This window comes from Podarcis cretensis (genome assembly GCF_951804945.1).
Source record: "Podarcis cretensis genome assembly, chromosome: 12".
Lineage (NCBI taxonomy): Eukaryota > Metazoa > Chordata > Lepidosauria > Squamata > Lacertidae > Podarcis > Podarcis cretensis.
Window position 1 is genome coordinate 41,332,344 of NC_137181.1, and position 27,770 is coordinate 41,360,113.

At 40.4% G+C, this 27,770-nt stretch overlaps 1 protein-coding gene and 1 long non-coding RNA gene across 11 annotated transcripts in view; one reads left to right on the plus strand and one right to left on the minus strand.

Moving 5' to 3' along the window:
- The window catches only part of ZNF385D (zinc finger protein 385D), a 421,068-nt gene that overhangs the window by 256,282 nt on the left and 137,016 nt on the right, over positions 1-27,770 (minus strand). The window lies entirely within an intron of this gene.
- On the plus strand, positions 16,955-26,182 carry LOC307199573. The gene is made up of 4 exons (XR_013832073.1): positions 16,955-17,083; positions 21,468-21,563; positions 22,241-22,302; positions 25,943-26,182. It is a non-coding gene; the product is annotated as an uncharacterized lncRNA (long non-coding RNA).

The window sequence follows — 27,770 nt, forward strand, 5'->3', positions numbered from 1 at the left end:
CTGAATAAAGAGCATGAAATCCACTGTCGACTCCGAATATATTTCAATCAGAAAAGTTCAAGAATTTCCCACTGCTTACAAAAGCTCTTAATAGTGTAATTCTGTACATGTCTGCTAAGAAGTAAACCATACTGAGTTTAATAGAGTTTACTCCCAAGTCAGGATTGTAACATCCATTTACTTTTCCATCTCCCTCTAGTTTTCAGCTTTGGCCCCAATGAGCATGGCTCTCTCTCCTTCACATCAAAATTTTATGACACCTTCACTGTGTATAGTCAACACCACATATTTAATAAAGTGGACTTGGATTTCCCCCCATTAAAGTAGATAATGTTCTTGGGTGAACATTTCCAGTTAGACAACAGTCCCAAAATAGGAATGATCCAATTAGAGGGGAATACAATAGCCAGCTGTTCTCAATATCCTTTAGTTTTACCATAGATGTCTCAGTAATTTCCCCTCCAGATCTAATGTAAACTAGCTCTTTTCCTACATCCTTAGAAACCTTCCAGTTTTAGGCATTCATGAACTTATCATGAACATGCAACAGGGAAAGCAGAAGGTCTTCCAAATGATAAGTGTGTTAATAGCCAATTACATACAGATTTTTCAAGATCACGCAAGCAATCATACTACAAGTGATTTCTCTTCCTCGTCATATACACAGTCAATACTTGTATTTAATTGTTGCACAAAAATATTTTCTGAATCAGCAATATTGAAACATTATTTTAAAATATAACAAAAAATAATAGTTCAAATACTACATTTGCACATTTTAAGAATGTTATTGTGTGTATCCAAATCTTCACATTTTGCTCTTTACTAATATGACAGTATACTAGATTCAGGTAGGTAGCATTGTCCAGTAGCACCTTAGAGACCAACTAAGTTTGTTCTGGGTTTAAGCTTTTGTGTGCATGCACACTTCTTCAGATACACTGAAACAGAAATCATCAGACAGTATACTGATTATCTCATCGGTATTGGATCATTTGCCTCCTGTGGGCACTCAAAACCCATAGCTTTTTAAATCGGTATATGTTGTATTCAATATCTATCACTTCAGAAACCAAAATCTTGAAAACACAAAATGGTTCTACATAAATTATTTCTGTCTAAATGCAGAGCCATCATGGTGACAGAGCCTACACTCAAAAGGAGACACAGGGGATCAATTTATTCATGTCCTTATGATCATATTGCTGCTCTCTGCTATCTTTGCAGCTGCTTTATGTTAATGTAGATATTTTGCATTAAGAATTATGTCCTAAAGCAAATTGCCAAGAAGGGGGAGAACAGTTTTTAGGTTCTAGAATACTGCAGAATGCTCACAGTATACTGATATTTGTAATAAATCTGCTTTACCAAGCTTATGTAATATAAGCAAGAGTTATTTTCCAAACAAAAGTTTGGAAACACCTGTTGTTGCTACACACCACTATCTAAGTGAAAGAAAAAAGCACGATGGAGAGTCAAGATAGCAGTTAATTACAATAGAATTTTCTGACCACAAAATACTTGTGGCTTTAAAAAAACTTAACCAGCCCCCAACCACCAGATATTGTCACAGTCTAATTAAGATGAAAACAAGGCTGTATTGGGTGAGTATAAAGATATCCCATTCAGGAGAAGATATATTATGCCAAAACCAGTAAGAGCTTTGCAGGTCAAAAGTAGCATCACAAATTGGGCATAAAAACAACAGCTATCCCAGTCGGGTCCTCAAACACTGGAATAAGAGATAACAGAAAATAAATTAAATATGATCAACATATATTAGCTGTATTCTCTTTCTGTCCACCATTGAGCTTTTGTTGGTTCCTGAAAGCATACTGAATTCACTGTTAAAAATTACCTTCATTAAAAGATCACTTTGGAAACCTTAGTGATGGCTATCTGGGAATGAGTAATGGGTGCTTTGTTTCCTACCATATTAAAGAAATGACAACAGAACATAGTATGTATCACCAGCAGATTATACTGTAAGTAGATAAGGATGCCTTCCTAATCCATATGGGTAGATTTATGTCACTGATTTGATAGCACAAGACGGCTTCACTGCAAGAGCTCCATTATTTATTGTTTAATGGTCTGGCGCTACAAAGGCTAGGCGATGGAAAATATGTTAAATTTCTTTTAAAGTCTCTGGTGCTATTTAATGTAGATTCATTTTTGCTTTTTTAAAAAAATGAGATAGCGTGCAATCTTTTGCTCCCTCTTCTTCCCGCAGATTTTATTTGCGATTTTTCATTTACTACCACTCTTGTATCAACAGGTGCAACCTGATGGCATTTTACAGCACTCATTGACTGTCTTTTCTAGGATATTTGAGTCTTCCCATTTTCTGGTACTACCTTACAGTATGTCCCTCCTACTGAAGTTCATTGCATAACACTAAGGAAATGATATCAGAATTTAAGAATCAAAAGAGGAAGAGATGAAGGTTTCTTCCCTATCAAAGAAGTCATCACCTCTCATGGTCTCATGCAACAGGAAGCCTAAAACCAACAGTTCTCCTGAAACTAGTCCTGGAGATTTGATCCCTAAACCTACCACCTTGCTGTTACAGCTAGTGTGCATAGAGTACCCAGGTTGATTCAGCAGGTGCTGGTTTTGCCGGTGTGATTTTATAGATCAAGATCATAATGACTTGGGACTCAGCTAGATTGCTAAAGAAAGAGTTTTATATGTGTTGTATATGCAATATAATACTGTGACACCAGATGGCTCTGTGGAGTCCCATCTTTCCCAACCGGATTTCCCTGTATGAGTTTACAACGCGTTTAACTGAAACGCTTTTTTGATGTGTCTAGATCCTGCCTCGGGTTCACATCCTGATTTCGCCATGAAGTTCACTGAGTGACCTTGAACTTCACTGAGTGATCTTGCAGAAACATTTTCATCTCAGCGTAACCTGAAAGCCTCATCACTTTCTTCCATACAGCCACTATCTCTTCTTACTGGCCTCTCCTGCCTCTTCCTGTTTGTTCAGAATTGATCCTTCTCTACTATCCTTTCTGATATTGTGGTGACATGAGATAGACCTTTTTCTGTGGCTGCTTCCACATTGTGGAATTCCCTCTTAAGAGAGGTTAGACTGACTCCCTTTTTCTTATCTTTCCACCAGAAGTCCAGGACGTTCCTGTTCAGGCAAACATGTAGAAACTAAGGTGCAGATGATGCTGATTACTAGGCTCTTGCTGAGGAAAAGTGTATTTTAATTGCTGGTTTTAAATATGTTGTATTTTATTTTAATTATTATTATTATATAAGGCAGAGGACCTTCTTGGTAGTGGCACCCAACCTGTGGAATGCCCTCCCATCAGCTATCAAGGATATGAGTACAGTGGTACCTCGGGTTAAGAACTTAATTCGTTCTGGAGGTCCGTTCTTAACCTGAAACTGTTCTTAACCTGAAGCACCACTTTAGCTAATGGGGCCTCCCGCTGCTGCCACACCGCCGGAGCACGATTTCTGTTCTCATCCTGAAGCAAAGTTCTTAACCCGAGGTACTATTTCTGGGTTAGCGGAGTCTGTAACCTGAAGCGTATCTAACCCGAGGTACCACTGTAACTATAGAACCTTCAGAAGACATCTGAAGGCAGCGCTGTATAGAGAAGCTTTCTAATATGTCATGTTTTACTGTGTTTTTACCTATGTTGGAATCCACCTAGAGCGGCTGCGGCCACCCATTCAGATGGGCAGGGTAACAAGAACAACAACATTTGGTTTTATTATTATGTATTTTATACCTGATGTTTCTAAATGTTGTAAGCCACTTTGAATCCCAATTTAGAAGAAAGGTGTGATATGAATATATGTAAATAATAACAACAACAACAACAACAACAACCCAGAACTGGACAGTTTTCCAAATGAGCAAGGATTCCAGCTTCCTACCCAAAACCACTTAATGTTTGGCTGCCCAGGCCAAACAAACCTAGGTCAAGCTCAGGGAATCAGTCTAGGTCCGGGATACAATCCAGAGGTAAGACTGGGGCAAAAGTTCAGGGTAAATACCACAGGGAGTCGAAACATGTTAAAGCACACTTAGAAGGATTGACAATGGTTCAGGAGCAACGATCCAAGGCCCTGTGCCGTTTCCAACAACTGGAAGACTTGAGCGGGAGGCTTTATGTACTCTGGCTTCCTAGAAAATACTCTAGCAACAACTGCTGGTGATGAAGGTGTTTCAAGGACTGCTTGGTCTCAGAGAAACCCCTTAAAAATTGCACAGTGGCTCTGCATCCATAAGGTGGAATCTGAATCATCACTTTTCAACCTGGAGCCAGACTTCTTGGCACCAACGTTTTCATGGACTGGGAGGTAGCTCCTCCTCTGACAGCACCAAGGGTTCTTCAGTGGATCCCCCCATGGAGAGCCTTTCAAGAGCTCCTTAAGTGCTGGTTCCAAAGACCCCAGCTTGCTGCCCCAGATCATCAGACCAGGAGTAGGCAACCTAAGGCCTGGGGGCCAGATGCAGCCCAATCACCTTCTAAATCAGGCCTGTGGATGGTCTGGGAATCAGCATGTTTTTACATGAGTAGAATGTGTCCTTTTATTTAAAATGCATCTCTGGGTTATTTGTGGGGCATAGGAATTCGTTCATTATTATTTTTCAAAAAAATTTAGTCCGGCCCACCACATGGTCTGAGGGACGGTGGACCGGCACACGGCTGAAAAAGGTTGCTGACCCTTGCCTTAGACTGTGTGGAAGAGGAATCATTCTCTAATATATTTGTGTCCAGAATGAGGTCTGGGCTAGGCATGTTGCCATATGTCCTCTTTTTCCAGGACACATCCTCCTTTTCAGGGGTAAAATTGAATTTGCCAAAATATTCAGGGAGGTTTCTTTGATACCAGATTTTGCAGTGTCCCTCCCTGGCGCCCTCCGATGTCAATCTAGTGTATGCGCTCCTGCTCCCACGCCCCCTCCCTCCCCCCTTCCCAGGTGCTGGCAAATGTGTCCCCTTTTTTGCTCTTCAAAATATGGCAACCCTGAACTTAGCCCTTACTTTCGTTAACTCTTTTATCTGCAATTTTGTTGCCTGTTCATCAGGCTTGGGGAAATCATTTTGGAGCTCCTCACAAAGCATTATCCCTGCCACTTACTTCCTTTCATTGTGATGACAGCATTTCCCCCTACCTCCTGATTTCAATCTTTTAATCAGTTCTTAATCCATATCCATATCTGTTGTCTTATCCCTATGATGAGCTCTTGAGCAACTCCATTCTTTTCAATAGGGCTTGAAAGGATCAGCTCCCAAGCCAGCAATTCAGTTTTTTACTAACTGTATGAAATTTATCCAGAGAAGGAAACTTAGAGGAAGTTTAAAACTTACACATTTTAATGCTTTATGCTAAAGGCATTTTTCAAATCCATACTTGATAAACTTTATTTGTAAATGAATACTTAAACAATACTTTCATTTTATTTTCCTTATTTCCCTCTTTTGTTAGAATCAAATCCCATCTTTACTTTGTATCCATTTGGCATCTTAAAAGTTTCTTAAATTAAGCTTGTGTGTGTGTGTGTGTGTGTGTGTGTGTGTGTATGAATCATCTGGATATTAAACCATAGCAATTCCTTGCCACTTAATAAGGCCTGTATGTAAATAATAGGATGCCTTCTCAGAGGATCTGCAATCTTTAAAAATAGTTCAGCATTAGTCACTTAAATGTATCCTGTGGATGGCTGCCTAATTTGCTTCTCCATTTCTTATTTCTTTTCAAGTTTTGTGAACTTTCAGTGTTTCATTTGCCATTAAAAACACACACACACACACACACACACACATTTCTAAGCCTTTGTTCCTTTCAATGCATTCCTCCATATCAAAGATCTCATTGCATTCTATGTAATTTAAACTAGACCTATTGCACGTTTGTGAGTCATGACTTTGATTACATGCACTTTACAGATGAAAATAAGAACTGCAAACTGCTTTCCCCCTTCTAAGCTTAAAATGCAAAGACCGCAAATGACTTTTTAAATAAATAAATACATTACATTATTTTGGCTGAATGTGCAAGGAGAACTAAGTAACTTACAAACATACCTGAGCCATTTTGCCAAAATTTGCTTAGATTAACCCTGGGCACATCCACATGTCAATTTATTGAGGACTCAGTGTTGCTCATGCATGCAAGTTTTTCACAGTGTCTACATGGTATCACCCCCCCCATCTGAATATCATCCCCTATTATTCTCTCATTTAAATTGCTTTTACTATTTCTGCAGAAAATCCCCAAAGTGTAAACAACCCACAGTAAGAGTAAATTGAGGGAGAGGGTTGAGGAAGGCAATAAACCCAGTCCGAGCTGGAATTATAGCACCTTTAAATATGGGGCAAACAGCACCTTAAGGAAAAGCAATACAGGTGGGGGATATTAAACCTTTTTTTTTCTCTGCACCACATTCCTAATCTGGACTGCAGACTCTAGTGGCTACTTTGCTGGTATGGGAGGGCAGAAGACAGAAAGGCAGAGCCAGTGTTTTGGCCCCCAGTCCTGAGCCTATATTTTATTTTGGGAAGTCTTTTAGGGACATCTAAGTCTCCTTTTATTGCCAGGCATGTTTCACGCCTAACATGTAGCTCAGTTCTGAAATAATACAGTTCAGAATTTTGCAAACTCATCAAATCATAGGGTTGGAAGGGATTCTGAGGACCATCTAGTCGAACTCCTTGCAATGCAGGAATATGGAGGTGTCCCTTACAGGGATCAAACTTGGGAGCAACCCTGGTGTTGTCAGAACCACACTCTAACTTACAGCGCTATTCTTCAACTCATTCTATGTAATTGGCTCAAGAGGCATGGGAACATAGAGTTTTGCTTTGCTATAATACTGAAGGGATAATTCCATAGCCTGCCCCTTAATCTTCAAGTGTTGGCATCCACCTTGCCAACTCTGTGATCTTAGGAAGGAGGCCACTCTATCAGACTTGTGCTTAGCCAAGCAGCATCTTCTTAGAAGGAATGTTGTCTGACCGACCTCCTTGCTCCTTCTCCTTTTGCCTCTAGAGTAGCGATGGGTAGACTGTGGCCATCTAGATGTTGTTGACTACAGCTCTCACCATCTCTAACTGCAAATGATGGGAGTCCAACAAAAACTGAAGGCTCCTAATTTCCCCATTCCTGCTCTAGGGGCTCGTTTCCCCTGTTTTGAACAGGGGAAATAAGTTGCTAGAAATAATTTTTAAAAAGAGAGAAATCCAGCCATCCAACACCTAGGTAAAGGTAAAGGTACCCCTGACCGTTAGGTCCAGTTGTGGACAACTCTGGGGTTGCGGCACTCTAACTCACTCTATAGGCCGAGGGAGCTGGCGTTTGTCTGCAGTCAGCTTCCAGGTCATGTGGCCAGCATGACTAAGCCGCTTCTGGCAAACCAGAGCAGCACACGGAAATGCTGTTAACCTTCCCGCTGAAGTGGTACCTATTTATCTACTTCCACTTTGATGTGCTTTCAAACTGCTAGGTGGACAGGAGCTGGGACTGAACAACGGAAGCTCACCCTATCGCGGGGATTTGAACCACCAACCTTCTGATCGGCAAGCCCCAAAGGCTCAGTGGTTTAGACCACAGCGCCACCCGCATCCCATATCTAATACCTACATTCCTCTATTAATGCTTGGCTGAGATGAAGTCTGATATGTCTTCCTCCTTCCAAGGATAGCAAGAGGGGAGCTAGAACTTAAAACCTCTCTAGTTATCTTTCCACTTAGGCCTGCTTCAGGAAGGAATATATTTATTTCTACATTTAAAAAAAAAATACCAAGGAATTTAATAAAACTTCAGTTCTGAAATCAAATTTACTTATGTGGATTCTCTCTCTTATTCTCTCTCCCTCTCGCCCTCTCTCTCTGGTCAGAATCTCATGCCACATGAACATCCAAGTTACGTATGCCCAAAAAAAATTAGGCTGTATTTTATCCACAGCCTGATCCCCATGAACAAAGGGATGTTATATGCGGCCCTGTGAGTTCCAAAAATAATTCTTAAGGGCCATCCAACTAGAACCAGAAACAGACAACACTCCTGTGCTTATGAAGTTTACTATGCAAATACTCACCAGGATAAATATAGTGCGGTGCATGTTTTGCTTCTGACTGCCCCCCACCCCCTACTCCATCCAAGTATTTGAAATCAAAACTACTTTCAAAGTCAATCTCAGACTTCAGAAATGTGCATAAAAGCTCTGTGACAAATGAACACGTGCGAGCCGGCTCCCAAAGTTGGCGTTTGGATTAAATGCTAGAAAAACACACTTGACGCTTCAATATGACCCCACATCTTCTTCTAATTTATACTAAAAGAGGAGATGTTTGCATTTCTTCGCCCACCAAAGGCTTTGTGATACAAGATCTCATTTCATCATGTTATCTGAATTATGGCATTATCTGTCCCCATCAGGGCCTCTTGTGCAGAATAACAATGTCAGCACGAACTCTGTGCTGAATTTAGCTTTCTGGTCATGTTATCACAAATTGGTTTGAGTACACAGCTTGCAAGGGAGGTGGGGGGGAGGTAAATGACAAATCAAATAATCCACAAAGGAAGAAAGAATAAAAAATATATAACAGGGAAGGAGGCGGGGGTGGGAGAAGCAGATTTAATACCTTCTTTCTTGTCAATGGATTGTTATGTGATGATGCCAAACAGAATCATATCAGAAATGTTCGCAGATGTATGAACATCACTTTATGGATCGTTAATTTGTATCAAATCTATAGAAGCTAGGTGCTGCTATAATGGAGGACCAGAACAGCAATTTCAGGTAAATTAGAAAAAGAGCAATATCATCACTATCTATGAAAAAGCAAATTTGATAGGGAATCTAGGATATTACAAAGATCTCACCCATTATCATGATAATGTTAGGGGAACTGTATCTGCTCAGCATACTGGCTAGTTCAAATGCTACAAGCAATAGAAGTTTTAATAAGGTTTTTTTGCGGGGGGGGGGGGAGAGGAACTCTGCCAAATGATTCCCCACTAGTGGGGAAGACCTTCATATAACCCACTCTTTACATAGACCATTGAAATAGCCAGGAGAACACACACTCACATACACTCACACACACTCTCACACACACACTAATTCTGCCTTGGACCCTGTTGTATTTTAAATAAAATTTATTCTATTGGATATCTAAATGATATTCTTACAGTTTTTAGGTAAAGTGTTCATTATATTATTCACTGTACACTGAATTATATTATATTATATTATACAATATAATATTATATTATTCACTGTACACTGTACACCTGTCCATTGCTTCTGAACAATGTAGTTGTGATATAAACTGTTACAGGTAAGTACATTCCTGTGAAACAAAGTAAATATTGTTTGAATACTGTTATACTGAATTGCTTTTGATAATGTATTACTGGATAGTTATGTTTATATTCTAAATTTAAGAACAAAAATATAAAAACCTGTCGTGATCACAGAGGGCACATTTTCTAATCAAACGACACACCATATTTTAAGAATAGATTTCCTGCCCAGTTCTCAATGCATTTCTCAGCATGTTTTCACGGAATATGGGCTCCCTCCGGTGGAGAAGTTAACACCCACGGAATTCCACAGCTGCCGATTTCAAGCTGCATAATCTAATAAATAAATTTTTAGCCATATATACCAGAAAGGGTACAAAATAGAATGATATGGGCTTTTCCTTAAAATGCCGCACATGGTGGGGCGTTCTGTTGTTTGTTTTGTGTATGGTGTGTCTTGTATTAAACCTAGTGGCTATATTAATCACACAGGAATTTCCTATATGAAGCTTAATTTGAAACAGCCAGGTAGCTTATTCAAAGGAGAATCAGCTGCTTTTGGTAATGCAGGTGTAGTGCGATGCCAACAGCCCAGTCTCCAACCACAGATGGGCAGTGCAATCCTATGCTTGTGAACTAAAGATTAAGTCTCACCGTTTTCAGTGGAACTAAAGAGGTCACCAATGTAGCAACCAAGGGTGGTCCTATACTCACAGAGGCATTTCCTAGTGCCTGCAAGGTCTCCTCCCTGCTCCCTCCTGAAATTAGACTTGACAGAAACATTCTATTGTCGCCGATAGAATAGGTGGTAGTGGTAGTGGTGGTGGGTGGGTGGGTGGGTGTGGTGCCCACAACAATTTCTCTAGTTTGCAAATGGGCCCATGGGCCACAATCATTTTGTAACCCCACCCTAGCAAGTGTTTTTAAGACTACAGCCTTAATCTCTAGACAGTAGATTACTAGACAGTAGTAAAAATCATTGTGTCCCAAGTGAGCATCGAACCTTCCGGGTGAAGTGGCATAGCTGGCCCACTTCCTTTGTTCTCTGGCCAAAGGAGCAGACCTAACAAAGAAAGTGTGTAGACAGGCAAACTGGGGACCTCAGGAGGAGGATGAAAGGAAGGGGCTCCTAACATCCAAAAGGCCTCTGTGCCCCTTGTGTGTGAGAGAAAAAAGAGAGCAGAAAATTTGAAGGAAAGACCAGGAGCTCAAAGTTTAGTCCCCTCCTGGAGACAGAAGGCCAAGGCAAGGAAGACAGAAGACAAAACCAAGCAGGGCCAAGGAACACAGCTGTGTGTCAGGTCCCACTGCATATCAACAGTCAATAGCCCAATTACTCCAAACCCAATGAAGGCCAATAAAATTAGGAACAGTGTTGAATAGATGAAAAAAGGATGCCCTTCCCCAAAGACCAATCAGAGCATATCCTATCCCCTCCCCCCAAAAAATCCTACTTAGCCACACATGGTGACTGGCAAAGCCCCACACTGCTCAGAGTGTGAGAGGGTGGGATGCTGAAAAGAGACAAAGAGGAAGTCCTTGGGTCAACAGAGGAGATGTGGGGAATCCCTCATTGCGTCCCTTCCTCTGTTGTAAGCCTTTCTCCTCCAAGGTAGGGGGTATATTCACTCCCCAACTAAAGGCTGGGGTGGGTATTATCACTGCCTTCATTGGCCAATGCCAGTGATGCTGAAATGATAATAATGATGATAATTTATTAATTGTACCCCGTCCACCTGACTGGGCTGCCCCAGCCACTCTGGCTGCCTTCCAGCATATATAAAAACATAGCAAAACATTAAACCTTAAAAAGCTTCCCTATACAGGGCGGTAAAGAGAGACTAGTGTCAGCTAAAAGATCCATTCACTTGTCACAAATCTTCACACGGTGCTTAAATCCTACACCCTCTGTCTTCTTTTTAAGTGCAGGATCTGAATCCAGCCCAGGCAGGGGCAGAAAAACAGCATGTGAAAGTAATGAAGAGTTATCAGAACCAATACAAGATTATTCCTCTTCTTTTCCCTCTTGAAGATGTCCCACACACCTCAGCACAAGATTCCTCCTTCTGCAGAACGAGGAAACTGCTATACGTTTATTAATATATCTAAGACCAGAGCTATCTAGAACCAGAGCTATCTAGAAGTGCATGGGCAAAATTGTGACCTCATACCATTGTTATGATTGTGCTCCACTGCTTGTAACAAGAATATTGGGTTTTTCTCTAGCTTCATCAGACTCCTGTATAAAGCTGAACTATCTCCAGAGCAGTAAAAGGACATGACACCTGCACATTTGCAAGTACTACTAAATTAGCTGTCTACACTGCGGAGTTAGTCCAAGAAAAATGGCTCTCCCTCCAGGCAGAACACCACTCTAATATTCTCATAAACTGGTTCTGGGTGTCTTTGACACACAAGGCCATACATGCTTTAAGGACATAAAACTGTATTTGCTTCAAGTACAGAGGCTAAGATACAGATAGGATGTGACAGAAAAAAAACTATAAATTTTCTAGCCCCAGACTTCACCCGAGATCAGACCCATTCTCAGCAAATCTACAAATGTATGTGACAGACTTCTCTCCCTGCTTATTTGGAATTCCACAGTTGCCTTATATCTTTATGAACTGAGTAGGTGAGTTTCATTTTTGGGGGGTGGGGTGGGGGGTGTCATTTTTTTTAATTATTCTGTAAGAAATATTATCTTCCTGTCATGTCAAGATCACAGGTCTGCTTCACCCTGGGGCTTGTTATATCCCATCCTGGAATAATCGCAGCCCTCAAGGTTTGACTTCTTCAAAAGTAAGCAAAAGTTCAGCCTTTTTTCAGAAGACATACCTAGACAGGCTAAAAGTCCTTATATTTCATCCTAAGTAAAGGTAAAGGGACCCCTGGACAGTTAAGTTAATCTTGAGTATGCAGTGCTTAGTTGTGGTTACATAGCAGAAAGGAAAGGGACTGCAAATGCCCTAAAGCCATGGAATTGAAGAGAAGCTTCAGAGCTAAGTCTTGGTAGGCTCTGGCTCAAATTTAGTCTTCTGATATGATCTCCTGCAGGTGAGGAAGGTAGAAGATGGCTGGTGATTAGAGTTGGCAGAAAGTGGGAGGCAAAATAGAAGTACAAGCTGGATGGACAGGCAGGCAAAGTGCTGTGAGGAATCCAGTAGCAGCTTGGACTGTTCCCTACATAGGAGGCACCCAAAATAGGCCAATTCCCAACTTGGGCTTTGTCCACCTAGTTTACTGGCCTATTTTAGATACAGTGTATATCCCTGAGATTGCTTATTGATTGCTTATTGATGGTTTTATTCAGATTTATGTATATTTTAAAACTCATTTGATTTTATATCTTTTCAATATTTTAGTGTTGCAATTTTATTCTGCATATAGTTTCAAAATGCTTTGATGGGAAGTGGTCTATAAATTTTTTTTTTATTAAAAAAAATACTTTTATCAATCTCAGGAGCCAGGCCAGAACCTGAGGATTTTCAGGGGAAGCTAAAAAAATCCTTGTTTCATTGTGTCACCTAATAAGGCACCAAATTATTAAGCTCCTTCAAGTCAGTTATATTGGTGGCACCCGAGTGCAACAAAGACCATAGCAGTTCTACAGCTCTCTTATTGTGATCCACCAGAGAACCGTAAGAGAGCAAATCACTTTGGACTCACTTTGAGATCCTTTTGCAGGGAGAACTAACAAGGGGAAATCCTGCAACAACCTTTGAAGGGCCAGGTTGAGGCTGTGTGCAGCCAGAAGTACCATAAGAGTAGCCCTCTGTTAGTTTTTTGTAACACTGATTGCACATATGAACCACTTCCCAGAATCCCTCAATCAGCATACAGAAGACTTGATCACAACACGGAACTTAACTCCATCAAATGCATGCATTTAAATGTATTCTGTTCCTAGTGCATATTAAGTACACAACTGCTTACACTAAGTTTATGTGAGCGGCCAACATCCAGAAACACTATACTATTCCAACCTTGTATGCCAAAGTAATGGTTGCTGAACAGCAGGGATTTGGTTTCTGTGGGAAACTATGTTATTTATTTATTTTAGGCATCTATAAGTAGATTTTCTGCCAAATTGGCACTCAAAGTCGTGAACTGCTTCAATAAAAGTGACAGAAAACTCACTTAATTGCACCTTGGAAAAAGATCATGAGATTCTGTACAGCATTTCAGTCAAGTGTATAATATAATCATTTTAGCCAAAGCTATACTGTTTAGAGTTCTTGCTTCTTCTTCTTTTTTCTTTTTTTTCTTAACAGAAAATATCCACACAAGGTGGTGTTATTGAGCCAAAATCCCCAATTTGCTTGGGGGTGTTGTTCCGGGTCATTGAGTGTGATGGCAGAGTGCAATATGCCCATTATGCCCCTGCCCCGCCCCCTTTCCCAACCACTTCTGGGTTGCCACAATGCACACATGTGTGCAGTCACATGTCAATTGGACATGTGTAAATCAGTCATTGCCAAGAGAGAGAGCATACACACATACACACATACAACCCCATTGCACTGCATGGCCTACAATGATGTAGAAGCCCTTTTGGTTTCCAATGACTTTCTGGTCTGCTTAGTCCAGTTCTGCAACAGGCAGAATCATAAATATGCTGCCAAATTTTGTATCAAAATTGGATTTGAAATAATCGCTAAACCTAAGCCCTTTTTCAAAAAGGATGAGGATCACCCTAAGGATATAAGCTGAAAGGGTATATACTGAAATGGAAGAAGTGAAACCTAAACTGAAATATTAAGCATTAACTCAGTTAAGATGCCTTTTTTTTTTTTTTTTGCATCTCCCCTTCCCCCTTGAGAAAGATATTCTATTAATTTTAAAAGTGATTTTAATAGTGCTCTGCTTTTTTTTACTAGATTTGTTTACTAGATTTTATAGATTTGTTTTTAAGTTGCCTTAATTTTATTGCTTTTAAACTTGCCCAAGTTTGTTATAATTTTTGTGAGTTGTCTGGAGTCCCAGCTCTAGAGAAGAGGTGGGATATAAATAAATATAACTAATAAAAAAATTACCATGTTATTATTATTATTATTATTATTATTATTATTATTATTATTATTCTCAATATTCTTATTTCCTCCTCCTTTCCTCTCTTTTCCCATGAACTTCTGGGTGCTGCTAAGAACAAACTTCTCAAAGCTCAAAGTTTACCTTCCAATTCATATTAACTAACCTTTTGTCAGTAGCTGACTGCTCAAACCCATATAACAAAGTCCTGAAATCTTTTTGGTGACCTTCTATCTTAGTAACTCCTCATGACACCTGTATTAGGAATATGACTATTTGACCATGAATCTGCCTCTGCTGACAATTGCGCAGTTCTTTCGCTAGCCTCATCCAAGAGACCCAAGTCAGAAATACAGATCAAACTCCTCTCTTACTTTTTTCTTTGGCCAATATTGACCATTGGGCATAGGAACTGGAGGAATGAGAATCAATCAGCACTGATCTGCTGGGCCTTGGTCTTCATGAGCTAGAGATATGGTGGTACAGTAACAGATTTGTGTTGGTGACAGTCAGTTCCTAATAGATAATGAAGAAAAGTTTAAGGAAGCTCTGGCCCCCAGCGGAAAGCACGTGAAGGAAAACAGGTTACTGCCACTTCTGAAAAGTCAGAATTGTATGTTGCAGACAGAGATCCTTATCCACAGCATTTTAAACTTGTTGAGTCACAGCTTTTGGAGCAGCCTGAGATGAAATGAAGAGTACATGTGTGGTGGTCAGTTCATCGGAGGTGTGAATGGTTGAAGTCTGAGGCACAGATGTCATGAAAAAATAATCAGCAGCATTTGACTTGCCAGGACAATATACTGGAGTATGATTAAAAGCTTGAAGTTGTGCTATCCAACGTTCAATGTGGGTCGGTAGTTGGAACGAATCACTGATGAACATGGGTTGTGGTGGCATATGATCTGTGATTATTATGAAATGGTGTCCAAATCAGCACAAGTGGAAGTGTAAGCCATTCCACACTACAGCCAACGCTTTTCATTGTGTTTGTGAAAAGCGATATTCAACAGCTGAGGGTGCTTTACTTGCATACACTGTGATAAATATACAGCTACCGGAGTCTGTTTATGTAGAAAGACCCTCAAGCCCAACAAGGGCTCATTTTTTATGAGTTGTGTGTTTTGGGGGCTCAAAATATGCCATTGTTGTATAGCTAGAAAGGGACACTGTAAGCCGAGATAAAGCTGCTTGATATTTATCAGTTGATTCCCAGCTTTGTTTTTGCTGGTGACCTCTCTTAAGGGCTGAGTTATGATGGCTAGATTTGGGATAAAAAAAAGCCACAATATTGGCAAGGCCAAGGAGCTTCCTTAGCTAAAATGAAGTCTGTGGCTCTGCAGCTTCTTACACGGCTGCCACATTCTTTGGCTCAGGAGAAAGAAAACATGAAAGGGGGAAAAACCAAACAACTCACATTGTATTCACACTTCCCAGGATTCAGTGTGAGATTGTATTGCAAATAATCCAAAACTGCTTCAAGGGTGTCATCATGTGGCTTCTGATTTGCTCCAAACAAAAGAATGTCATCATTGAGGTTCAAGGCACCAGGGAGCCTGGCTAGAGTTTCTTGGATTACATTCTCAAAAATTTCAGCAGAAGACGAGGCACCAAAGCTTAGTCTTTGTATCACCCAAGATGAAAGTGAGTGATAAATATGGTGATATATCTAGAGCCAGGGTGAAACTCAAGCTGGTGATATGCAGCTCTCAGATAAAGTTTGGAGTGGATTCTTGCCCCATTTTGGTCTGAAATAAGAATATGAATCTTACCTTTAAGGTTGTTGCAATAATTCACCCTTTCCTGCTCTTTCCTGTCCTTTTCCTGTTTTCCTTAATGTTACATTTACTTTAATGCCATAATGGTGCCAAACACTGTCAATATGTTGTTATTATGAGCCCTATTCAGGCATGCTGCTTGCATGTAAAAGCTACACGTGAGCAGAGTGAATAGGACAAAGCACAGTAAGCTCCACACCCTTGCAATTCTGTGTCAGTCACCCTCCACAAGTCAAATGGTGAAGTCTGAAGCAGGGAGCCTCGTCTACTCATGAAGGTTGCCTATAAGATTTGAAATCCCAATTTACAATTGAATGGAAAATACCCACATCAGGTCCAGGGAGCTTTGGATCTGCAGATCCAAGGCCGCCGCCAGCATCCCAGAACACCCCAATTTAGCCCCTGTTGCCAGTAGAGACCATCAGCAGGATACTTCTATAGACCTATCAGAGGCCTCCAGGGCAGGCAGGGTAGGCAGCCTGCTGCAACCAGTGGAGAACATCTCCCCCAACAGAGGAGCTCTTCTGCATAATCCTAATCCCCTCTGGTGAGGGTTAGGATGGCTCCGGTTTTTCCCAAAAAAGCTTTTTATTTCCTTTGGTGAGTCACATGACTTCCAGGTGCTTTGCATTTTTGAGATAAAAATGAATATTGTTCCATTTAGAAGAACACTTCTTCATGTGTGCTTTTGCAGTTGGCTGCACAGAGGTAAGAAGGGCTGAATTTAGATTACACCAATTAGAATAAGCCTTTCTGCCGATTTTTTTTTTTTCAGGCTTCCACTTGTTATTCTTCTAATTCCTTTGTTGCTAAGGAACACTGCCGCAGGAGATATTAGAATTACCTGCTATTAAGGTAATCAAGGGAGCTAGGAGTGGACAAAAGAGTTGAGCCCATTAAATCACTATAAGTAGCAGCACTTAACTGAATGCAAATAAGGGTGCCAAATTTTGTCAAGCTAGGCGGATGTCCACGTCCAAGAAATAATGGTAAGAATAGATGGCAGATTGCATAAAATACCAGGATGATAGCAATCATGTATACAGTAGTAACAATAAAGCTGAATTTATGTTAGCAGAGTTTCATGGGAACCGCTCCGGGTCCCAAAGTGGGTAATGTCTAAAAGGAGAAACAACATGGGGCTTCTGAACAATGTAATGTCTTCCCCATGCAGCTACTGACAGTGCAGACATGGAAAGGAGGTACATCATTCACTCAATCCAAATTCTTCCTGCATATGTTACTGGAGTGCCATGGGATTCAAACACCTAAAAGTGCTTTCCACGCTAATCTGGTTATGAACATAAAAACCACCCCTACATTGAATCTCCTTAAATACGTGCACTACTATAAAACACAATTGAAAAATTAGTTTTGTGATGGTACGTTCTTCCACAATCTTAGTTTTGTGGTACATTGTCTTCTATACTATGTTACATGGAAATGAGCCAATTAAATGAAAGATTCATTTGTTAACCCCTCCTATGCTTCCATACACAGCATTGCACCCCTGAAGGATAATAAAGTGTACCGTACTGACATCCATGCAATGTTATTTAAATTGCCACCCAACCACCTCAGCCTGCCCTGCCCTGCCCTGTATTTTGCCAGATCAAAGGTGGCAAACCTAGTTGTGTGGAATATCCTCATGTCAGTGCTGTATGGAGATTTGTGTCACTTATGTGAATAAATTCCATATTAAATAATATGCTATGCCACGTGAAGAGCCTCTACGGTCAAAGTAGATCAGCATACACCTTCTGCTTTTCATAATGCAAAATACAAGACAGTCTACGGCTCTTTTTTAAAACAATGAAGCCCACAAAAGGCTACTTGTATTGTACACAGTATTTAAATCCAATTAATGTTACCACCTTAACTGTTTGGTTTTGACATAGAGATTAAAATTAAAGGTCCACCTTCATGGGGACTAGTAGTGTGTGTGTGTGTGTGTGTGTGTTGTTGGATCACAGTGTTGGTTTGTAATGGTTACTCATGTAATGATCCATCTGTCAAGTTTTTCCCAACAGCGGTTGTTAAAATTAGAAGAGGGTATGTTGTTGGTTATTTTTATTCACAGCCAGATTAATTCAAGACCTAAAGTAATCAGTTTGCATTATATAGCCTTTCATGCAGTTTGCTCAGATTTATAGCTTGGTTGCTTTAGTCTCATACTTGCGAAACAGCTGCTAGGCATTTAGCTAATATCATGCTGTACACAAGTGGATTCTGATTGTTCATTTGAAGTCATACGCCAACAACAGTGTTACGGAAAATATGCCATAATGCTAAATCTTTATCTGGGAGGGGAGCATTTACCACATAATGTCCTAAACCTACAGTGTCCATTACTCATGACACAACATAGTCAACCCTTAGTTAACTCACCAAGTGGTTGGGTTGTGATTCTGGTTCTAGACTATCTATTCATTAGAGCTTCTCAGCTAATCTAGACCAACTACTCCAGGAATAACAAAATTGAGAAAGAAATTAAAATATTTTGATACTTTTAAATCAAAATAATAATGCTTTCTAATACCTTATGAATGTACCATACACACATTTGGAGTTAATGAATGACAGCGTCAATGAAAAATACTCAGTTTTCATAGTTCCACAACAGTTTTTTTGTTGTCTTTGTTAAGAACCTTAGATGTGACTGAATTAAATAAAACCAATTAAACTTTTCTCTCATTTGATTGTGTTTCTGCCAATGGATCGTATCGGCTAAAGCCCATTCCACTTTCTCATTAAAATGCAGCTCCTAGCTGAACAAGCCTAACTGGCAAGAACTCACTAAACATAATTATTTGAAATATGAATATTTCTAAAAACAGTACATTTTGATTACAGTCATCTGTTTAGATGAGGTGGCATTTTACTGTGATTGTATTTCAACAGAAAGGGATGTTTTATCTTATGGCTAAAGAGGTGATAAATAGAAAGCTTGACAGAAATAATCCACTGAACACAACCTTCAAAACAAATGTACTTTGCACACCAAATGCTACATTTGGATTTAATTCTTTTTTAAAGCATTCTTCCATAATGCAATTTATATTCATAATCAGCATGGCAGCATGAAAGACTAATACACAGAGTGGTATTAGTGTCTCTGTTCATTAAGAAGCAAAGTATTAATATTTTAATTCATGGCATGTTTGGATCCGATTCTCAGCAGACATTCAAGCTTCTTAATCTGAAACACACATTTCAGAAGATAAAAAATAAGAACAAGTGTGGTGATTGAAACTAGGAAAGCAGACTTTTAAAATTTTAATATTACATAATGAGGCACAATCTATTCTCTGTTTATGTTGTTGAATGGCTAAAAACAGTTGCTTGAAGGAATGTAGCCAGAAAAACATCTATGCATCTAAACTGGTTCATGCACACGGATGGGTTCCGTCTATGTTTGCAGGATTACAGTTCCTCTGTAACACAAGGTTAATAAGTGAGAGTGGGGGAGAGCTAAGCAGTTAGTTCTCGTAACATTCAGAAAGAGAGGGAAAGCAAGCATGAGTTATTTTCTTGCATTTGTAAGCTCTGGCCACATGGATTTCCCAAATTCCTTGCTTTTCCAAATTCCTAAACTCAATTTGTCTGGAGTTACAGATAAACAGTCTTCCATAGAGTTCAACCTTTTCCATGAAAAAATTTGAACACTTATATAGTTACCTTACACACACACACACACACAGAGAGAGAGAGAGAGAGAGAGAGAGAGAGAGAGCCCACCTTCTATCTTTAGAACACACAGGTCATCTACTTCTATATAACCTGTCTTACAATGATAGACCAGTGCTGTCTATTTCAACTTGCAGCACTTATTCAGAGTTCAGATTTCCGGTAGATGCCTTCTCTGTTGTGTATATCCCATGAAAAGCCTCTAAGGTGCTTCTGCTGCCTCTCTGATTATTAGTTCAGAACAAAGGAAGCAGTCCAATCAGTAATACATCTGCCTAATAAAGAAGCAGTTACTACAGTGTGGTGTTCGAGAGAGCCAGCGTGGTATACTGCTAAGAGTGTGAGATAAGAATCCGGGAGACCGGAGTTTCAATCCCCACTTGGCGATGAAGCGCACTGGGCGACCTTTGGACAATCATTCACTCTTAGCTTAACCAACTCCACAGGGTTGTTAGGATAAAGTGGGGAGGAAGAGACACCTATGCACACTACTTTGAACTCCTTGAGTGTCAAGCTCGGAGAGACCTCCCCTCCCTTTGCTAACTTCACAGATAAGAATTAATGAGCAGTTGATAGATTTATAGTCCTTTTATTGCAGCTTCATGTTGTGATCACAAATACACAGCTCTCTGCAAGGAGGCCAGCTGTCTACTCTAAACCCTCCTTACTACTTCCGCAGCAAGAAAGGCGCCAACTGGAATTTCCTCCCTACCTCTCCCTCCTTTTTCTCTGATACATTCAGACCTCTGAGTCAGGGGACAGGGGGTGGTCCCCCATACTCTCAATTGACGTCTCTCCTAGCTGTCCCCTCCCTTCTGCTTCTCCTGTCATTATCTCATAGCTGGATAGCTCCTCTATAAGCTGTTCAGCTTCTGTGTCTGTATCTGCCTTTCTCTCTGCTTCTGAAAACCCTGGAGGGGGGAGAATATTCCCCCTCCTCTTCTGAGCGGTGCTGATCTGCCTGCGACAGCATTCCCCCATCTTCAGATTCAGACCATTCCATAATACTGAGAAAAGGTGGGATATAAATGAAACAAACAAACAAAGAAAGAAAGAATGGGTACTGTGTAATTTTTGTGCAATTTTCTTTGAAGAACTCAGGTCCCAATTCAGTTGCCCAAGGTGAATTGGGGACCTGAGTAAATCTCACATTATCCCTCTGGCCCCGCAATAAACAGTTTTAGTGTATTGACTGGTATTGTTTTTGTCATCCCTCACTTTTTTGCATGGGGGGGGGGAGAAGAGGGCAGCATCTTAACCTGGGACGTTATGTAAACATAACATGTGCACTGTAACCGAGCTATGGGCTCTTCATCACCTGTTTTCCAACCCCATCCCTAGTTTATAAGGAGGGAACCAAATGATAATCAACTACTGTCTGTACATGAGATAAATGAAGAAGCAGGGAAATTTCATGGAGATCCTGGATGTCAGACACCATGTCTGTTCTATGTTGGTCTATTACAGCCTGATAATGAAATGAAGCACAGAAAAGGGGGAAGATGTCATTCTTTCACTTTAAGATTTGAATCATGATCTTTATCCCCCAGTTAAACTGCATACAGCTTAGAGAATGAAGACCTCCTTGATGAAAATACCAGGCTGCCTGTGGAGCAAATGGATGTGTCAACTCAATGCTGCTGAACAGCAAGACTGTCTGAACTATTTTATATTTCCTATTGTTAGGTATTGAGAATGTACTCTCTACTGATCTAGAGAGCTGTAAGAAACCCTGAAGAAAATAAGGAGTACTGCGTGGACTTTGAACAAACCGGTATGCCAGTGTGGACTAAGGATTTCTACAATTTCTGAATGTAAGCATTGCCCGTGACCCGGATTTCCCACCTGCTCAAATAAATTACAAAAATCTAATTTTTATAGAATACTAGACGGACACTATACAAATATAACAAATAATCAGCAGCTGAACTGATAACGGCAGCACTGCTTTCTTCCCACCCATAGTGGTGAAAGTACAGCACAGCAGAAAGCAGGCCAGCAGCAACCCCACCTGTGTCCCTAACTTAAGAGCTAAGGTCAGGATTTCTTATGTCTTGACCTAGTTTGTACTGCAATCTAGGTAAAGCATGTTCAAAAATAGCTTCCAAAGTGCTTTTTTAAAAAGAACTTCAGTGATCACTGCTGTAAAAATTGTAACATGGGAATAATTTTGGACAAATACAGGAAGAATCAATGATTTTATCAGAGAGAGAGAGGATGGGAGGGAGAATGAAAGTTTCTTTTGATTTTTCTACACTCATGGTTTTTAATTGAAACTATTTATTCATAGTTTTAATCCTAACAGTTTACTAACTGAATAACAGGATAAGCTTCAAAAGCTGAAAAGCATGATATTAAACAAAAAGACGAACATAAGCTGTGAAGCTGAAAAAAGCTCATCGACTCAGATCCACTGTAAAATAACAACAAATCCTGTTGTTTCTCTTTCAATTTATCAGAGGACTCATTTATCCATCCATTCCAGAGGGGGCACCTAGTGTAGAATGTAGGTGGCAGGTTGGTAAGTGTGGCACCCTAATGGCGCCATGTGTCACAAGTCTTGGAAGCACCCTCTGGTTGCCACTGAGCTACCGAGTGAAATCCAAGGTATTCATACCAGCATATAAAACCCTAAGTTTAATGGAGCTTACTCCCAGGTGAGTGGAAACAGGACTGTGGAATAAGTAGTGCGGAAATCAGGCCCCAGCACAACATTATAGTTTTTAACAGCACCAGTGCTTCAATCCATTATACTGCTCTGCTAAATTGGGTCAACCAGCACTTCCAGGTGTGTTAGTTGAATTAAGCAAAATTGGCACAAAAGTGGAGAAGTGGCATGGAAGTGTCTAGACAAATAACTGGTGAACAATCCTAGATTATACAGTAGTGGCCAAAATTGGGGAAACCTTTTGGAGAAAGTGTATTTTCGAGGTTTGATGGCTCACAACACCACCTTTTTTTGGAGTAATACCATCAAATAATACCATCTTTCCATTGATATATTATTTTATGGTATTACGCAAAAAAAGTGGTGCTATGAGCCATAATTGCCAAAACAAGATGACACCTGATTGGCTCTCTAAACACTCCTTTTTCTGGTTATTTGGCTATAACTTTTGATAGAGTGCAGATTATTGAACAAACTTTGTTGCATTAGATTCTTCATTAGATTATCTTTCTATTGATATATAATTTTATGGTATTACTAAAAAAAAAAAAAAGTAGTGTTATAAGCCATCAAACCTCAGAAATACACTTTCCCCAAAAGGTTTCCACAATTTTGGAACTAGTGTACCTATCAATATTATCACAAACCATGGGTCTGATAAACAGTTACTACAGTTTTGCAACTGACATGCAGCAGAGCTAGACAAAGCTGACTCATTTTGCTACAGTGGTATCCTGTACAAATCAGATCAGCATCCTTCCTTCTATGCACTGTTGAAGTTATGCACATCTCTGAATATCAGCTGTTAGGCTAATCCACTGCAATGAACCCATTGGGCAAGGCAGACACCTGTTGTTAATCCACTCTGGCTTTGGCTCTTGGCTTCACTGCAGGCATTTCTTTTGCTCACTAGTGACCTTTGGAGAGTAGCTTTATACAACTGCTTTGTATTAGCAAGCTTTACTATGGAGACAACAGAAACAAGGCTTGAATCTCTGTGCTGCAAAACAAAGCACAGCAATACTGAAAAGGGTTATTAATGGAAGACGTCAAAAGTTATTACGAAAATCACTTACTGCTTATTTAAACCCAACACTTACTGCATATATAAACCTTGTCACAGTGCAAGGCTGAAACAAATGACAACTTTTAAAAAACTAGGTAAAGAGGCCTGTAATCCAAAATGTCTTTGATCAATGCCCCATTTGTGGTTCTCACGTCTATTTTAACCATTATTCAGTCTGATGTATTTGACCTTTAGGATAGAATATAGCCAATGGCTTTTACATTTATTTGCTCCATTGTGTCACTGTAATTGAGTTCACCTAGAGAGACATCTGAAATTTTAATAACAATAATCGTTTAGGCACTAAATTTGGTGCTTTTAATCATAGGGGCAAATGGCCTCTTTTCAGCTAATCTGCTAAGTGGGGAAAAATCTGAAGTACTGCACTCCAGAGTGATGACCATCTCTCTTATTTTTATAGTACTGTTTGCCTCAGTTTCCATCATCTTTTGATAACTTCAGATTCTGATAATTTGGGGAGATATTCTGAATGAGGGGTTTGGACAAAAAAATATGTATTGTACATTAAACAAGACTGAGTTCTATAACATAGGAGCTCACAACACCATTGAGCCTCTTGGGCATGTCAATAGGAAGGCTGGTAGTTCAAATCCATGCCATGGGGTGAGCTCCCTTTGTTCTGTCCCAGCTTCTGCCAGTTTAGCAGTTCGAAAGCACACCAGTGAAGGAGATAAATAGGTACCAATGTGGCAGGAAGGTAAACAATATTTCTGTGGGCTCTGGCACTCGTTACTGTCCTCCTCACACCAGCAGCAGTTTAGTCATGCTGGCCACATGACCCAGAAAGCGGACTGTGGGCAAACACCAGCTCCCTCGGCCTGAAAAGCAAGATGAGTGCCACACCCCACAATCGCTTTTGACTGGACTTAACTGTCCATGGGTCCTTTACCATTTACTTTTACTAGTATTTGATTCTGTTTACTGAACTGGGAAGCTAGTACAGCGAGTGCATGCTGGGAAACACAATTCCTTCAACTTTTTACCTTCGCATTGTGTTTGAGCCCTTACTTTAATATATAGTAGCAAAACAGAGATGACTGGCAAAATTCATGATTGCCTGAGCCAAGAACTCCCAGCAAGTAATCTAGTCAGCTCACGAAGTAGGATTCTCTCTTACCCAATTCAGAACTCAACTATGTTGCAGATCAAGGTTTCACACACCTGGTCAAACAGAACAATGCCATTTATACCATACTTCCTGATAACCAGACTCCAGCACAAAACATGGCTGAGACACGATTACAATCATTAAGCCCACTCTAATTTCCAACTTTTAGTAAGGAGACCCCACCTAACCTCTAAAAGGGTGGAGAAAACCATAGTTTCTCCTTCTTACTTCATCTTAACCTCACTTCCAGCAGTGGCTGATTTTGGGGAGCTCAAATGGTTTGGTCACATTGGGCGCTGAGCCTTGGGGGTGCCACAGGGGCCACTGCAACTATGATTAAAAATGGAATGCTAAAAGCAAGGGGGGGAGCAAATTTTGGTGTTGCATAGGCACCACGGAAATTTGAGCAGTCTGCCACTGCTTCCAGGCATTCCTATGAAACTAAATTCCTATAAAACAGATTGGATTTGGGTGCTCTGAATACTCTTCTTTTATCTGAATCCCACTATGTGCTAGGAGCATTTCAGTGCAGCACAGCACACTGGACCAAGAAGCTCTTTGGTAAAGGCATTCTATTGCCCAGCTGCAATAGCAGAGCTTTTTGAGTCTAAGAGCTGGAAATCATACAAAAACCTAAGGCGTAGACTCCCTGGCCCAAGCTTCTGGTTCTGACCAACACAGGCACATATTGCTACCAATTAACAGGATCCCCTCTATGCATTGGAAAGATAACTTTAAATCTCCTTTCTGCCTTCTGGAGCTTCATGTCAAGTGGGGACGCTCCACCCTTTTTCATCCATGTCGTTAGCATGGTAATATTTTTACTCTTTTAAGAACTTATTTTATTTAGGGTTGTAAATGTATTAGGTTAAATGTACCCATGAATTTATGTTTATATGCTACACCACACTTGATTAGCTGGTAACTGAATTCCTTTTCTCACCCATCTGTAATAAACATCTTTTTAAGCGTGCTGTTGTTGTGGGTGTAAATCCCTAGGATTCTGAACTTCTTAGTTGCAATTTCAGAGTAGCACGCCGCTGACCCATGTAAAAGATCCCTCTCTTACAGAAGTGTGTGTAGGGGTTACATGTGAAACACACACACACAAGCTTTTTTTTAAGAAATACATACCACCCAGAGTGGTGTAATAGGCCAATTTCTATGCAGGAAAAAATAGATAATAAGGCAAGGTGTTTCTGGACTTCTGATTGTTTCTCGATTATTTCCAGATATACAGATAAATCCAGATATACAAAAAAAGTAGTATTTTATTCATGATTGCATTCTCATTTCAGTTCTCAGACAAAGTTTCTTCTCCAAAGTACCTGTGACTCTAAGGGATCATCTTAAGTGAAAGTCTAAGTGAACATGTGACTGGGTAATGAAGTAAAGCTGCACTCCATAAAGTGAAGGAAAGAAGCAGTGTGTCCAAGCTGAGCCACTTTCTTCCCCAAATCATCTTCCTACATGGATTAATCACCTTGTTTGCCTTAGTTGTGCTTCACTTTGCTGAACTCCCACTTTCAACAGGGATGCACAGGTGCTACCTCCCTTTATTCACAACTCACTAAAGTATTGGTCTATACCTAACTCAATAAAATGCCTGGAGTCCCCCGTCCCCTGCAACAGGCATCACTTAGCTTGGGCAGGGATGTGTACTGTCAATGCATGTTGATGATATCATTCACTGCACATAATCACAGCCGCCTGCACAGAAGCAGGGAGCTCTCTTGTGCTCCTCTGCTGAGCTGGGAGATCAAGAGGAATGGCTGTTAATTTTTGGCCCAGAGTGCTGCATTCATATGAATCGTCAACCATTGTTGTTATGCTAGGCAACGGATCCAAGTCTGGAATTCATCAAATCTACCTGACTATTTAGAAACAGCCAGGAAAAATAATATACATTTTGCTTAGACTTGTTGTTGTTGTTGTTGTTGTTGTTGTTGTTGTTTGTTCTGCTTTACAGTGTGGGTTGGATCCAGCCCAAGTCAGAAGAGATCTGTGGGACTTTTATGATGACTAATATCTCATTGATTTCAATAGGACCCAAGTTCAACTAACTTAGTCTACCCCATTGTCTCCAAAAACAACTCACATTACACACACACACACAGAGAGAGAGAGAGAGGGAGGGAGGGAGAGAGAGAGAGAGAGAGAGACCCTGGTCTTGTTTACAAACTACAGTGGACGCTCGGTTTGCAAACGTGATCTGGGCGGGATGCATGTTCGCAACCCGCATCTGCACATGTGCGGGTTGCATTTTGGCGCTTCTGCGCATGCGCAAAGCGCAAGTTAGCGCTTCTGCGCATGCACGACTTCTGAAACCCGGAAGTAACCCGTTGCGGTACTTCTGGGTTTCGGCGGTCCGCAACCCGGAAAAAACGCAACCTGAAGCGGCTGTAACCAGAGGTATGACTGTATAAAGACAAAATACACAAGGGGAAGAAAGAAAAAGTGGAGAAGATGAATCAGTTTGTTAATGGCAAAACGAAGAGGTAAATTGTGAATAGTATTGATATCTGTTCGGAGACAGGCGGATTTTCATTTGCTGGTGTTCTTTTCTGGATAGAAGGGATTCAACTACCTGATAGCACCTTAGTTCTCTAACTTGCGACAGAGGGCAGGGTATGCTTCCCCTTGCTTCTCCAGTCTCAGGGCAAATGGCATTAAATATAATGTAAAAAGAGCACATGGGCGTGCATGCAAAAATAGAGCTAGACAATTCACCTTCTACAGATTTTGCAACTTCCTTAGCAGCACTCAGCTTATGCAAACTGGAAGGTGGTGGACTCTCCTTTCAATGTTTTTTAAGCAGAAGTTTGATGGACATCTGTCAGGAATTCTGTGGGGGTACCTTCTAACCCCATGATTCTATGAAACAATAACCCCAAATATGGGAAGTATAATATGGGAAGCATAAAATTCACAATAAAATTTAATGTGTATTTTCACTGGCATTGCTTCTGTTTATAGAGTACATATATGGTGTCTGCCTTTTGGAAAAGTTATTGCTTGTGATAACCTCCTTTCTGTAACAAGCAACATGCAACACATCTATCAGCTATTACCTCTATTTTAATATTTATACTTTCAAATCCAATCTATAGGCCAAACAAAGTTTTC